General features: G+C 36.8%; 1 protein-coding gene across 3 annotated transcripts in view; it reads right to left on the minus strand.

Moving 5' to 3' along the window:
• Positions 1–13,541, minus strand: part of Alpha-catr (alpha-catenin related) — a 51,261-nt gene that overhangs the window by 37,445 nt on the left and 275 nt on the right. The gene's annotated exons all lie outside the window — the stretch shown is intronic.

Consider the following 13,541-nt stretch of genomic DNA (forward strand, 5'->3'; position numbering starts at 1 on the left):
TCCAACGTGAAAATTATTGTGCATGTATCGATCATTATTATCAACGATTCGCCGAATAAAGTTTTGACGAGGCTATTATTATTAATACAACTAATCCAATGTACAAATTTTTAAGCACTCTTTGATATTTAAAAAAAAAAATTTTTTTTTTTTTTATGTACGATATAAGTCGTACGCGGAGACACGTTATAAAATGCTGGAGACGTGATTCTGGCATCAAAGAGACGAAATTTGAAAGCATCGTCATGCTTGGCCTTTAATGTGGCTTTTTGATTCTCACATCAGTTTTAACCCATATACGTTCGATACTATCGTCCATGAAGCGCTTCGCTAGAGCGTTATAATAAGATTGACTGCAAGTCACTCGTGATTGAAAATTAGATAATCCTGCTATAATGTCTCGCGTAACGTTCTTATCACTTTCTCGAATAGCGTAATCGTAAACGTAATTACGAAGCAACATCGTTATTATATATATATTGGATGATTGCATAAGTTCGTGCCCGATTTTCATAGATGGCATTAAGTTACTGCATGGCGGAGTTCTATTGTTTTCGTGTGGTAATTGTTGCTTACATCGAATAGATGACGTTGTCTTATGTCAATTTAGCGTCAGACATTGTTCAGATAAGTCCATTTGTGCATAAGAGAAATCATTAAAAATGGAGAACGAAAGGTGCATTTGCGGGATGTAATGCTATATGAATTTCGGAAAGGCGTGAGTGTTGGGATTGCACAAAAAAATATTCAAAGCGTTTATTTGGACCGCGCTCCTGCTCTCCGAACAGTCAAAAAGTGGTTTGGCAGATTTCGAAATGGTGATTTCAACATGGAGGATCAACCCCCCGCTCTGGACGGCCTTCTGGCATCGATGATGACATTGTGCATGCCTTAGTGGAAAGAAACCCAAGGATTACAACTGAGGATATTGCTGAGAGGCTGAACATCGATAATTCAACCGCTTTTCGTCATTTAAAAAAACTTGGATACATTTCCAAGCTTGATACGTGGGTGCCGCATCTCCTGACTGAAAGGAATAAGCTGCAGGAAAACTGCAGGAGTTGCAATGGGAAATTCTGCAGCACCCGCCATATTCTCCAGATATTGCGCCTTCAGATTTTTATCTGTTCCAGTCTTTGCAGAATAGTTTAAATAGCAAGAATCTCAATTCCGAGGAAGCTGTCGAAAACCACCTTACAAACTTTTTTTAAGAAAAACCAAGTTCTTTCTTCAAAAATAGAATCGACAAGCTTATAGATCGTTGGAAAACCATTGTAGAAAAGAATGGAGACTATATAATTGATTAATAAAATTGTTATCTCTAAAATGTAATCTATTGAAGTTTATATTTAAATCGGGCACGAACTTATGCAATCACCCAATATATGTGTTAAAATATTGAAACTTGTATGTTACACCAGTGTACTTTTTTTTAGAAACTTAAATATTGATAATTATTGTCAACTCTAGACATAATTTAGACGTGTAGAATAGCAAACTTTACATACTTGACAAAGAAATTGCTTATTAGAAATAAGCTGTCTTATTAAGAATAAAATGATCTGTGATAGGAGGACATCAGAAATGAAATGTCACAAAAGAGAAACATCACCTAGGAGACGAGGGATCCGAAAAGAGATAAGGAAGAAAATTAGACGGCGAGAAAAAAAGATGACTTTTAGGGTAGCGAAATGGTCGAACAGGGAATAACGTGACAACCATGTATATTTATATTCGCGATAGTCTCATGGGTCGAAAAATTTCATGTATCAAGCGGAAAACTATGAGAAAAAATTGCCAGATACAATAATGACAATGATTATTTTTAATATCAAAATATTTCAAAGTATATATAATTGCTCTCTCTTCTTTTTCAAAATGTTCAGTCGAGAGATTCGTCAGTTTAACAAGAAATACCTGCAGCGATTATAAACTTGCTAAAGAGACGTCATGTGCGTCTGATAGTAATAGTTTAAAGCGCTTAAGCACTTAGCAATCTCAAATTTTCTTTATAAATTAGTATTATAATTGTGCATCTTTCTCTCCTACATCTTCCGTTACATATATTAGTAACGAAACATTATCAACACGTCGTATGTACGCAAAGTGGATGCTGCGCCTCGCATCCTTCCTGAAAGGGATGCGCGGCGATGCACGAGCAGTTGTACGCGAAATACGAGGCACGTTCGAGTGTAAAGATAAAAGCCGCAAATTGCAACATGTAGGCAAGCGACGGGGGGAAGGCTCTTTAAATGATACACGCGAGGGAGGAAATTTCTACGAAGCGCAGCGAGACCGCGTCGCGCTAAATAAGCTCGGCGTCGCAAGGTTGTATATTTTATATAAACACAATTTCTCCCTCTTCCGAGGCACGATATTATTGAGATGGGACGGAACGAGAAAATAAGATTGCACGGATAAAGACAGACATGGAGAATGGTCGGCGCGGTACATGTATTTATGGGGCCAGGTTGCAGCGGGTACATACCTTGTACTCATCTGCCGCATTTGGAGTGTCTCTTTCTCACTCTCTCTTTCCCGATAACTTACATGGTATCTAGTACGGCATAATACCGTGCCGCCGGGAATTGTATGCGAAGAATTTCATATGGCTGGCTTAACGCTCGCGTTCGAACGGTTCTTCCTCGAATCTACGAAATGCCCCGGTGATATATCGGCCGTCCAGGATAAATTAGCGTTCTTAGACTTCTACTCTAAGGGGAGTCGCATTTAAAGCTATGTATTCTATCGTCCCGTTGGCAAGTGGTGGGTTGTTCTCGAGAACAAAGTTCGCAACCTTTGAAAAGTCGCGCAAGCACTTCTCCGAGTCTTTTGTATCTAGGACGAATGTTGTTCTCGGAGTAAGTTGACGATAAAGAAACGTAGGACGGATAAAAACGAAAGGAAGCTAAACTTTCTTCAATAAGAAGCAACAAAAATTACGAAAGACACCGTAAACAACGTTAATGATTGTAAATTAATTAAGCTCGTGGAGTCGTTAAAGTCGTTAAAGATAAAATCAATTGAACTGATTTATTTCTTGTTTCCATATTTATTTATTTTTCATTTCTATCATTATAATAAAAGATAATTTTCCATACAAGTTATTTTTTCGAATTAATCGATTACACGTTTCATTTATTTTTAAAATTATGATTTAATTATATAACAATTTATTTTATATTGTGCGACGGAGCGATATACAATATGTGACGCGACAAAATAATTCTATTGAAAAAATTTACTCCTATTATTTATCGATAAATTTTTAATTAAGACGTCGCCTTGGCGACGTTCCAAACTGGTTGATTCCAAAAAAATTTTTCCACACGATATACACGCGATAGATTTTATTCAGAAAGAACTGATATCTATAATTTTCTGAGATCCGTTTAATCTTAAGATTGTAGATTAAGCAAAGTTCCTTTCATTTTGCATTGATCTGGAAAACTTTGCTTTATTCGTCGACTGGGTTCCATATTTACGGATCTTTCGTCTTTCGTATTAGATGCATCAAACTTAGAACATATTTTATATGGAGAAAGAAGGACTAGAATCGCAATAGAGTAATCAACTAAGGAGAACTTTTAAAAAGAAAACATTCGAGATGATCTACTTTACTTTTATTGTAGCAAAAAATGAACACAATTTTTAGATATTTGATCTTTTCGAAAGTTTTGAAAAAAAAAAAAAAAAAAAAGATATACATTGTAAAGTTTATTATAAAATCCTGATGAATATTCTGGTATATTAGATACATATCCCTTTATTCTGGCTTTAATTAGATGGTTTACGTATGGGAAATTTTTACGACAAATGTAAAGTCTGTTGCACATAAATGCTGAAATCTATACATGTCATTCCAAGCTGCACGTTGTTCGGTTCAGTATAGAGAATATATCTCTATTTATGGAGTTCTGTTACTCGCTACATGCATGTCAGATGCGGTACGTATTTTATGCACCGAAGGGAAACATAATCCGCAACGAGTTACGATCGAAGGCGCCATTTTACGTTTCTTGCATATGAACAGTTATTCAGAGTAACCCGCAAATGTCAGATGCTATTTCTTTCAATGATTTGCAATAACAAATTTCATGAAATCCACGATACTATTTTCTCAGGAGAAAAATGTATTTAAACGCATTCGTATTGCAGAAAAATAAGAAAAAGCTTAATTTTGTTGCTGTCAAGAATCATTTTAATTAAATGATATTTTTGGATCTATATATATTTGTAAAAATTCATCAAGGTAAATAAGAGTGTAAATTGTTAATCGGAAAAGTGATAGCGACGAGACAAGAAGCATGTAAACAGACATCCGATTATTGAACGAAAAGCTCCAAGTGCATCTATAATTTCTTAAGTGTGTGTATCTTATGTATTTTGTTATATATATATAATAAGTTATAAATAATTACATTTCTGCCATAGTTTTACAGTTGGCCATTTATAATAAAGATTATTTCTCTTTAGCACACGGACGTCGTCGTATCGACACTGTAAAGTCATGCTTAGCCGATCATGTGCGTGAAGCCTCTAAAAAAAAAAAAAACACATCGACATTTGCAAACTCGAGGAATAACGTTGTTCTCACTCTAAGTGTTCTGCTCTATCCACATGGAACAATCAATCGCTTACATCGCTAGTCATCTATGTGTATAATTCTAAGGATAACACATCACATTTAGCTGCAGATACTTTCGACACTGTCTATAAAGGACTTACCATCGATGAACCCATTATATCTACGTATGAAACTCAATTTCGTTTCTCTTCCGTGGAAGACGTGCCTAAAACATACATTCCCGTTCATTGTCAGTAAGAAACATCAATCTTGCCCGGCCGCGCGCTCATTATATCACGGGCTAAAAAAACAAAATTAAAAGAAACGTTCGCGAAAATGGCCGGGGATATTCCGGAAAATACCAGAGTGGGAGAAAAGAGGATGTGCCTTTGCGAAAAAATCAAAAAGTGTATCTCTATACTTTTCAAAGTGATCAACATCTCTTTTCCCCGATGACGAAAGGCTCGTCGTCTTATCGTCGATTATTATCGAGTTCGGGAGCGATCGCAACCGTTAATTTTGATACGATGACGAAGCGCGCGACTATATAATCTACTATTTGGAAATTATTCGATTTAGACTCGGCGCGCAACGTTTGGCATATCATATCGGGTGGGCGTCGAGGCTTCAATACCAAATGGCTACGAAACCAACCGACAACGCAACAACTAACTATGCGGATAAAAGCTATTGGAAAAACGTGTGCGGGAGGCGCACCTCGCCTTGCCTTTCTTTGTCGACTCGACCCACTTTGAGCTCGAGAGTCCGACATTTTTCTTGTTTGACATTTGCGGCCGGCGCATCATTCGCGGGAGACTTTGTTGCGCTTGCCGTCAAGTGCGATTCGCTTTTGTACGCGGCGGAAAGTCGCGGATGTTTCTCCCTTCGTCGGCGAATGGTGACATCCCTCGATAGCTGTGGTAATGGCGGCATTGACGAAAGTATCATCGATGACTTCTAAGTCTTGAAATAATAAAGTGCAGTTAAATCGTCGCTTTTCTCGCGCGTCGCGTGTCGTTTGGTCTTTTTCTTCGCCATTTCATTCTGAAAATGCTCGCCTCTCTTTCCATTCTACGTAATTTCAATTTCATCTTATCACCGCAATTAGGTCGGGTCTTCTTCGATAAATATTGTTTAATGCCCGGAGCGTTTTGCTCGAGTTTATTCTTATCAAGCAATGAGCCCCGAGGCGGAGATACAAACGTGTCATTTTTTCGCTTAATTATCAGAATCATGTGTACCTTGACGGCGGAACTATTTTCCGTGACAACATTCCGCTATGTATTGGAAACGAATACTTTATTACGCTTTAACTGAAACTTGTGTGTGTGTGTGTGTGTGTGTATGTGTGATATTTTCTGTTTATATATTTTTGGAATTACAAATAGATAACAAAATTAAATATTACAGTGTTATGTTCAAATTTTATTAAAAAAGACGATCTTAAAAGTTCATCGAGGAATTTACAGAGTTGAAATATATTTAATTTTTGAAATAAATATGTATGGCATTTTCTTACGTTTCTATGACGTGATGTTTTACATTGTCTGAAGGAAAGTTTATTTCATCGCGCTAATTCCGCTCTTTTGTCCGAACTTTAATTCGAATACTTTTACTCGACCCCCTTTGAATGTTATCTACATATATTGTATTGCGTGTATTCCATGTTCGACGTCAAAGAAAATCAACTTCGTGTAGGATATTTTCGCGAAGAATTTGTCTTTCGTATTCGTGGTTTTGCGGTCTAATTATCTTTTAGAAAACAGCGATAAAACGCGTCGTTGTATCACGGATAACGAAAAAAAAAAAAGAAAAAGAAAAATCAAATTTTCTTGTTATTAGTCAATTTTTCTTAAGTAAGGTTAAATAATTTCTTTTTCTCCCTCTTTTTCCCTTCTCCTCTTTCTCTCTGTCTGCATAATAAGCAGGGTTGTAACGAAGAACATGATAATCACTTTTTATTAATGTTTGTTTTCCTTAGTTATTATTCTATGCTACTCTGCTTGAATTTCCTTACACAATTTTCAGCACGTGATATGCAACATTAATCCAAATGTTCCTTGTGCTGCTGAATTCTCTTCCGTATTTTCTTCCTAACTTTCTGCCGTATAATAAAACAGATTTAATATAACATGAATGCAGTATATGAGGCGAAAGTATATTTTGTATAACCCAAACATACACATGATGATAGATAATAAGAGAGATGAAGAGAGAAAGAGAGGAAAGGGGAGAGGAAAAGAGAGAAAGAGAGAATATTTCTGAAAGTTGATTACGTGAAAGGTCAAAGAGCAAACCAGTATTGCGCGAAGCAAGATATGTATTACAAGCGCATTAAAGGACTGTCATTCGTTTTTACGTCAATGATGAATAATCACTTTTATTAATCAACACATCACACATACGCACTGTACGTTATATTGTTCTTTTCTCATTTCATTGATATGTTTGAGCGAAAAAGATTCTATATTTATGTTTGTGTATTCGGAGATAAAAAGAATCGGCAAGTTTCTTTTATCGATTATTTATATCGAAAATATTCTCTTTCTATTATTTGCCAATAAATTTTCGTTTGTGTTAGGATAATTTTTCAAGTTGGGATTATATTATAGTTTCGGTTCGGCCGGTGATGGATTTAAATAAAATAAAATAATTTTTTAAATTTCATTAAGCACAAAAATATAATATCGAGATATTAATATTAATCAGTAATCGCACATTCTCATATTCGAATTTTAGGTTGCGAATGACTATCCTGTATATTATCCATTTTTCTTTGGCCACTTTTTGCCGGCACAAGTTTTTTTAATGATCGTCGCATAATATTTCCTCCGAATCATTTGCGATCCCGTACTTTGGTTCACGTTTCTCCATTTCTCTCTACCTTTTCTTCTATTATAATAAAACGAACTCTGCACAATACGAAGGCGTCGAGAATGCTATGACGTCTCTATCGAGCGGTCTCTTCGCTCAAAGCATGGAAGCCAAGCGAAGATCGTGGTGAAATTTGCCGACAAAATGGCTGTTTTTCACAGCGCCACTTTCTGTCACTATTGCGAAGAGTTTCGCCAGTTATATATATCTATTATATTTTAAAGATTTTTCAAACGTCGAATATTTCAGTAGAATATTTCTCTTCGCGATATGAGAAATTTTTCATATTTCCACCAAATTATTCGCGTCAAGACTTATTCCCCGAATTTTAAATAATGATATTAAACGTAGACAAGAATTTTGGCTAGTGTATCGTAACATTGGCAAGCTGAAATATAGCGAGAACATCGAATAAAAAAATAGCGAAAACAATTAAAACTTAAAATGGCAATTTAAAAAATTTTGATTTATTCAGATTTAATTTTCCAAATCTATATTATCTTCCATTTTGCATGCGTTGAAAGTCATTAGAGTCGAAATATTGCCAGATTATTATTAAATGTTATTATTAAACGTTAATAACTAAATAATTAGAATTCCCTTTTATATACAGATGCTATAGAGTTGAATAATTTTCAGCGGGATTATTGGACAACTGGTGCCGATTGAAATGCAATTAATATCAGCCTGTCATTCTCCTTTACGCTGGTACAAAATGCTTTCTTAGGAAGGGTTTAAATGATGCGCGCCAATCGATGTGACTCATTCCATATATGTATCGTATAAGGATCGACGACTTTCTTTTAACTCGAAACGGTCGACGGTACAGTTGATCGAACGAACTGCCGTCAAATAGGCCGACAGTCAATATTGATAGACTGGCTCCCGGTGTGTACTTGATCCGTCCTCAAATAAGAAATTCCATCGTCGTATGCGACATATTTATTCCGCCTCGGCAAATGTCGTTCGAGGATGCAAATAATAGTCGTGAATGGCAGTTCGTTTATTTCTTGTATATATATATATATATATAAATCAAATAAATTAAACGAGAAAGTCGGGAAAAATTGTAATATGTACATCACATGCGAGAGTCGAAACGTTCGAATTATGCAGAAAAATTTGTCGAGTAGCAACATAATTGTCACTCGAGGAATTTTTAGTTTCAGTTAAATGCTCGTTGCGAATACACGTTGTTCACTTATCCACTTTACTATTTTGAAGAGCTTTTATGATATTGATAATAGAACGCAGATAGTCGTATTCTCCCGTATTGTTATATATTATACTTTAATATTATTAAATATTTAAATGTTTTTTTCCACATTTTCTTTGCATAGTACAAAACGCGTAGTGTAATATAAAATTTCTATACTACTGAATTTAGCGATTTCGGAGCTGTGTACGAAATAGTGCAGGGAGTAATTCGAGAAAGTCTTGTCACGTCGCGGTCTAAAACGCTACTTGTTCGCGCTACCTGTTATTATTATGTTATTAATATTAGTTAGATATTAATATTAAGACGAGGAAAGAGTAATGGAACACTGCCGCGAGAGAGATACAAACACGAAGGCGAATGGAAATGGGGTAATTTTGGCTGTCGTGCTACGTGAGAGATGTAAGTAGATATTTTCAGCGCACTGCTGCTACGCATGATATTTCAAGCGTCATTTAACTATCTTTATAGTCGCAGCTAATGATAATTTTCTTTTTGAAACATATGTTGTTGTAACAATAGTAGCGACAGCCAAATTATCGTACATTTAATTGTGTCTGATATATATTTATGCACGTGTGTGTGTGTGTGTGTGTATTATAAAAACAAGATATTTATAGCTTCTTTTGTGAAATCGCGAAATTGCTTTTAATTTATTGATTGTCGTTTCATTGTAGTGGAACTTTCTACAATTTTATATCGATTAGGATTGTAAGGTGTTTGATGATTAGAAAATTTACACGAAATTATTTCAACATTCCGTTTAATAATATTCTTTATCAAATTTTACACATTTATAATACCATTGATTCGCCAAAGTTTAAGCGATACAACTCTCAAAAGTTGTATGAAATTTCAAGGTGTCCGACTAGAAAACTATTAACGTCAAGAAGCGATTTAATGAGAGGTTGCTTTGATGTGCGAACTCAATCGAAGCGTTCAAAAGTTATACCGTGAATGAAATTACTCGCGAACAGCGTGATGGAATACGATTATTATCTATTCCAAGAAAGAGAAGGAGCATAATAGTAATCGATAGATCGAAGATTAGCAAGTTATGAAAAAAATGTAAATATATGTAGAAAAGACATTTAAAAAGTATGTATACCTTTTTAAAACATCGCATCTCCTTCTTTTATAATTGAATAATTTTTCAAGAAATATCCTTAAATTTTCTCCCAATATTCCGCAATTTTTAAAAGAGCGATAGTACGATCGGTGATTTTTCCGAATCATCCAAAAGTGATTTTCGGATAGGACAGCAATCGAAATGCGCAAGGTTCACAGTCGCTGACAAAATTGCCGGGCAGTAGCAACGGTCAATAAAGGATCCGGCGCGGGGGTTGAAATCGTGACGGAAATCGCTAAGAAAGCGGCTTAAAGCCCTGCGAAGGCTGCCAAGCAAAGTAATAGTAGTAGTAGTAGAGTAAGGGCGAAAAGGTAGAAGAAGGTGACACTCGAAGGAAGTAAGAGGAGGGATAGAAGAAGGTCCGAGCAGGGGCGGCTAGGCGGCAGCTCTAACAAGTGGCTGCAGCTCGTAACGATCGCCCTCTGTGCCATGCACCAGCCAAGCCATTCGTACTGTACGCCCTCCTAACCCAAGGGGGTTAACCAATACACACGTACGTACACATACATCGTGTGCGCGTATGTATACGCTGAGACGCCGCCAGAAATATCGATAAACACGACACGAAGGTCGACCACGAGCGGTCGATCGGCACCCCTCTTCCATATTCTCGAAATAACCTACGTCTATTTCCTTTTCGTTCTTCTTTTTACTCCAGTCTCGCTGCCACGCGTTCCCATTTTATCAATGATAATTATCGCGTCAAACGAGATTCGATCGATTTGCGCCTGCGAGACTATCGACTTTTCATCGTCCCTTATTCTCGCTGCTTTTCTTTGCAGTTTTTTCTTTTAGTAGTACTATCGCGACCATCTTCGAGATAGTTGGCTGGAAATTGGTGTAGGGCGTAGGGGTGTCGGATCAACGATTGTTAAATTAAGTAGAACTTCGGAGGAGAAAGGAGGAGAGAAAGAGGATTCGCTCGACTTGGCCTAGCATTTCGTTTATTTTCTCCCATGTCTCGGGTATCACAATTTCTTTGGACACAGAGAGATCGAAGAATCCGACCCTACCTTCCTCTTTCTTTAATACTCTTCGGGATTGTTTGCACGAGACGTAACGGGTCCGACGGAAACGACGGCAGCAATCGGCCTGCGTGATCCCTTTTTTTTTTTTTTTAGACACGGTCGGCTTTGATGACGCGGTAAAAGTGTGAATTAAGATCGGTCTCTCGATTTTATTTGACAAAATTAACCGCGAAATGAAATGCGGTTTTTTTCAAGCTCCCCCAAGGTCTTGTCAATGTTAGGAAAAGATAGATTCGTTATCGCGAAAAAGATAATTATTGGAGATATTTCGTGTCTTCTCTCTTTGAAGCGCAATAAATTCTTTTTATGAGAAGTGGAACTTATTTTCTTTTAAATTGACAAAATATATTTTCATCTCTTGATTTTCCCTCTTCGTTCAATGATGCATCGCGATTATATACATCGCAAAATTCTAATCTGATGTATTTGTTAAACCGGCAGTTAATTTTCATATTTCGGCAACATGTATCGCTGTGGTTGATGATAATTTGCTATAATATATTTTATCGGATAATGAAAAGTCTTTCAATTAATATATATATATATATATATATATACAATATATATGTACATTTATATTTCAATATATATATGTATTTCAATATATATAAATATATATATATATATATATATATATATATATATTGAAATACATGCCGTTTAATTGAACGCTCATGATTTCGAATTTGTTATCCGTATAAGCTTGCATATATATATATATATATATATATATATATATATATATATGTATGTGTGTACAGGGTGTTCCCAATTTAAATGGCAAAACTTCAAAAGCGTGTAGGGAACCGAAAAACTAAGACAAGAAGTCCTTTAGAGGTTTGCTCGTTTTTGCTCCATTTTAGAGAAAATCGCAAAAATTCAATCTGTCATTGTCAGTTGCTCTCTCGAGTCGATTGGCATCGAATAAACTTTCTGCTTCAAGATTCCTTACATATGTAAACACTTGATGTTATCCTTGACGGTGACAATCAATCCAAGAGAGCAATTAAGAGACCGAATCATAGATGCGGTGCACCAAATATCGCTGGAACAATGTCTAGCTGCAATTAATGATATTTTGAACAATAGCTGCATTAAATAGACGATAACATAAATAAAATGTAAATAAATAAGTAAAAAAACGAAAACTTGTTTTGTTTCTTTCTTTGTGATTTTCTCCAAAATGGAGGAAAAACGAGCGAACCTCTAAAGGACTTTGTGTCTTAGCTTTTCGGTCCCCTACACGATCCTGAAGTTTTGCCATTTAAATTGGGGACACCCTGTATATACGTATTACATACGCGAGTGCGGTCTACTGCATGCGGCGGTGCATTGTGCATTCATAGATATTTTAATCGAAAGATACATTTCGGCCATGTATTGGAAGAAAATATCAGTTGACGTAAAACTCTCTATATACAATAGATACGAGAAAACATCTAATGACAATTATAAATTGATACAATAGTATCCTATAACTCCATAAAATAGAAATTTTGAGCATATATTGAAAGATAATACACGAAGCAAATGTCAATTGACATTTCGCGCGCGTAAATAAACGTTGATATTTCGATACACAATGTATTCGTATAATATGTTAATCGAATGAAAATTTTACTGCGTTAATTAAAAAGAATTCTTTAAAAAAACGAAACGAGAAATGTTCAATTTCTAAGTTTGCGTGTTGTATATCTTCTCCGCGTGTAAAATTTCACGATCGTGTCGTGAAAACCGGGGACCGGGGAGCGGTCTATTCTTTGATCGCGAACGATCGTTTGGAGGCCTTCGACCCGCGATCCGCAGATCCTTGTATGCGGCTCACGTGCGTGCATCGCGCACGTGCCGGTGATTATGCAACGAGGGTGCAGCGTAAATTCGACTTAATTCCACGAAAATACCAGTGTCGGCGCCGACAAGTAGCGTGAGGTGAACGTGCGCCACAAGAATTAAAGTGAGCAACGTAGAAGAAAAAGAGAAATGTGCAGAGAGCATGAGAGGGAAAGAGAGGGGGACAGATAGAACGGAGCGAAGAAAAGAGAGAAAGATAAGAGGGTTTAGGAGAATGACAGAGAGACAGTGGAGCACCGAAATATCTCCGTTACTCTCCGTGTATGCGGCGCGTGTTTCGTGACAAGTTGGACGTATTAAACACATGCCTGGCATCGGAATTGTCAAACTTTGCGAAATAGCATCGGATGCGCTTAATAGTGTCGCGGGACCGACTTGACGTTTCGCGAATAAACGACGTAAATTACGCGATCCGCGAAATTTCTACGAGCGAGAAAGCGAAAGCGTGAAAATTGCCTCTATGACTATTTCTAATTTAGTAGAGCGGCGTCATAGGGGAGAGCGTGATGCGTCTCGTCTCTTCAATTTCCGGAAGAGATCCACCGTCTGCTTTGCCTCTGGGTGGCCGATTTCTCCGTCGTTGCACGCGTGATTGGAATAGCGAGAGAGAGAGAATGAGTATTAAGAATAACTCTTGAATTTGAACAATTATCTCGATCCTTGTTGGAGAGAAAACAATACGAGAGAGATGCAACGTGATGTAGTCGTGATGTAGATATGCTGAATAAGCGAGAAAGACATCATGCGAGAGGAACACAGACGGAAAACGAGTGCGAGACAGTGACGGAGATACGTCGCATGAGAAAGAGAGATGGCAGTGAGAAAGAGAGGGACAATGAGAGAGAGAGAGAGAGAGAGAGAGAGAGAGAGAGAGAG

The sequence above is a fragment of the Polyergus mexicanus genome, unplaced genomic scaffold (assembly GCF_030449975.1).
Source record: "Polyergus mexicanus isolate NDT 795.1 unplaced genomic scaffold, iyPolMexi1.0 SCAF_5, whole genome shotgun sequence".
NCBI classification, from domain to species: Eukaryota; Metazoa; Arthropoda; class Insecta; order Hymenoptera; family Formicidae; genus Polyergus; species Polyergus mexicanus.